The following is a 3276-nucleotide window of genomic DNA, read 5'->3' on the forward strand; positions in this document are numbered from 1 at the left end:
GAATGGGGACAAGTGTAATTGAACAACAGTACAAAATTTAAAAAGATGAAGAAATAGGAAAGAAATTGTGTAAGATTTTGAGTGCAAGAGAACAAATACCTTCAAAGATTGAAAACATCAAGGAAAGGAAGGGAATGACCCAAGTGAGTAATTACAATTCTCTCTTCTGGAAAGAAAAGAATAAAAAAAAACATGGTGTAATTTCCAGTTGTCCTTTCTTGGAGCAGTAACCCATAGAAGGATTTAGTGTCCTTGTCACGCAATGCAACCTTTCAAAGAACTGCTAGATGACTATTTAGTAATGAACCTTTGGGAATACCTTGTATAGAATCCAGCTCCTCTGCAATTAATGTGGTGTGGCAGCTGCCTGAATGATTCATATCAGGGTATCATGTAATACCACCACCTTTGACAAAGAGAGAATGGGAAGATCCTGACTCATTAGTATGACCTGATATTCATAGCAAGCAGCCTCTATCTCCATCTCATTTGTCATAAGCTTCCTTGATGTTGCGGTCCACTTGGTCCTGCTATTATCTCCCTTTCAGTGACAGCCTTCCAGTGCATGGCATACTCATACTCGAAGGAGCCAGGCTGTGCAAATTTAGATAGCTGCTCTTGCTCCTTGAGAAATTGCTGGTTCTTTATAACCAGCTTTTCTGGAAATCCCTTTTCATCATCTAATTGGTCCATAGGCTGGCTCCCCAGCCTCAGCCTGAGGAATGTGGTTAGCAGGCAGGACCCTTCACTGCATCTGTCCCAAGTTTTCTGAACAGCTGGCTTCCCCAGGAACTCATCAGTGCCTTTTCCTGAGGGCCTTCCTTGATCATCCACAATGACTACAGACCTCTCCACCTGGCCAAACATAGAAACTCTTCCTCCAGCAGTTTGTTGGGCACAAACTGAGGAAGTTGTTGGCTGTAAAGGATGTGCTATGAGAGGCAAAACACATACAGCTGCTTTCCATGATGTGGCATGTTGTCCAGATTCACTTGAGCAATTTCCACTAGGGTTCGTGTTTCCAAGTGGATAAAGCCAAAGCTCTTTTCCTTGTAAATGAGGACTTTACCTGCCTTCCCATATTTCTCAAATACTTTCCCCATTTCCTCCTCAGTGACATCAGGAGGAAGATTGCCCACAAAGAACCAGCTTCACAGGGCAAAGGGCTTCTGTTATGGTTTCCTAAAATTCTTCAGGTCAAAAGTCAAGCCTTCATTTCGGGCGCTGGCTTGTTGCCCATTTTCAGGTGTTGGTGGTGGCAATGGCTGCTGGTGGTGATGCTGATGATGCTTCCTTGGAGCATCGTTTTGCTTATTCAATTTAAAGGTTTTATTGCTATGCATTTTTATACCACTCTACCAATGGTTCTTTCCTCAAAATAACTAGTTTTAATAGTCTACAGGCTTACCTCCAAGTACCCAGAGCTAACACTCAGCTCCAGGTTTCCACTATGAGGCCTCACAAAAACTACTATAACTACTATGTATTGAGAATTACAATGTGCCAGACATTGTGCTAGGTGTTTATATATGCATTGTATCATTTAAACCTCAAACAAACTTATGAGGTAAGTACTATTATTCCCCCCATTGTATGAATTAAGAAATTGAAGATTAAACAGGTTAAGTAGATTCCATTAAGATACAAACTCAAGACCAGGGCTCTTTCTATGACATCACTCTTTGTCATAGAATGATAAGAAAAAAGACATATCCTAGCCAGACAAAGCATCCATATGATATTTTTGATCCATGAACTTCCCAGAAGCTCTTAAATCTTACCCTGAGACAGACTCTATTGATGGTTCAAAGATGTTTTCTATCCTTGATATGGGTAAAGGGAAAGTCTGGGTTTGATAAAAAGTTTACAGATCCTTTTAGCTGAGGAAACAATAACACACATTTTCCATGGGCATTTCAAGTGATTTTGAATTTGCTCCTTCCATGATTGATCTGTGACAGCCTTAATGCCAACATCTCTTTCATAATATCTTTTTACTAATACATCAGTCTTCAGGGTGGCACAATATTTGAGGGGCACTAGGAAAGCTCTAGGATGTGTACTTATCCCCCTGTTAAAATGCAAGTCCTCTAAAGGGTGGGCTAGCATTACTTAGTGAATAATCACCTGATTTCTTATTGGGATTAGTTCATCCCATGGTTTTCCTGTATAAAGGCTCAGAACAATGATTCTAGGTCATGTTGGATAAGGAAAAGGGGCAAATGATAAACAGCAATTTGGGTTCTGCAAGGGGGCAACTGACAGAAGCCTAGGCTCCTTCCCAAATTCATTGAGGGTCAGTGCTGGCTCTCAGCACATGGCTCTCTAAATAGCTGATCAATGCAGAGCTCAAACTAAGACCCATTGTCTTCTGCCTATGATTTGTGGGAGGTTGAAGGAGTATCTTTTTAAAAAAGATTTATTTATTTATTTTTAGATAGAGGGGAAGGGAAGGAGAAAGAGAGGCAGAGAAACATCAATGTGTGGTTGCCTCTCAGGCACCCCCAAATGGGGACCTGGCCTACAACTCAGGCATGTACCCTGACTGGGAATCAAACCAGTCACCCCTTGGTTCACAGGCCGGCACTCAATCCACTGATCCACACCAACCAGGGATGAAGGAGGATCTTTTAAAAATTATAATTATAATGCAAATGATGTCCTACCTTAACGAAGCTGACCCCTGCTGACCCATCCCAAGAAGGGCTGTGTTTCAAGGTGGTTGTTATATCAATAGACAGCCTGTCTGAACTGCTGGGAGTGGGCTGAGAGAAGAGAATAGGAGGGGCCTTTGGGGAAGATGGATCTAGGCCATGGGAATGGAGCCTGGGAGCCACTTGTGCACTGACCCTTGCTCCTTGGGGATGGAGGTCAGAAGTTTGAGCACTGGGGGCATAGCGTGCAGTCAGACAATACTCTCGTGAAATTCTTGGGGCCATGGTGCGGACACTGAGTTTCACTTCTACATGCAAGGCCACATTGCCCAGGGGACCAAGCATGTGCCTTGTAGACACTCCATCCCAGGCGGGGAGGTCCTGCTCCTGGCTGCAGATGCCTCAACCTTCCCACTGAGGCCATCCTTGGCACTACCTTAAAGGTGGTTCTGGGTTTCCAGGGTACCTTTACTTAAATTTTTGGATTGGTCACTGTTTTCCTGTGGGTTCCAAGTGTGGGCAACTTGCTTCATACAGGCATTGGAGGCACTGAGTTGATGGAGCACCATTGGCAATGATGGTGGCAGGAGGAGGTTCTTACAACGAGCACATATAAGGCTAG

General features: G+C 43.4%; 1 pseudogene; it reads right to left on the reverse strand.

Annotated features, from left to right (window-relative positions):
- Positions 1-376: 376 nt before the first annotated feature.
- LOC112310576 (non-POU domain-containing octamer-binding protein pseudogene) lies at positions 377-1343 on the reverse strand (annotated as a pseudogene).
- Between the last annotated feature and the right edge of the window lie 1933 nt (positions 1344-3276).

Source organism: Desmodus rotundus, chromosome X (genome assembly GCF_022682495.2).
Source record: "Desmodus rotundus isolate HL8 chromosome X, HLdesRot8A.1, whole genome shotgun sequence".
Classification (NCBI taxonomy): Eukaryota; Metazoa; Chordata; class Mammalia; order Chiroptera; family Phyllostomidae; genus Desmodus; species Desmodus rotundus.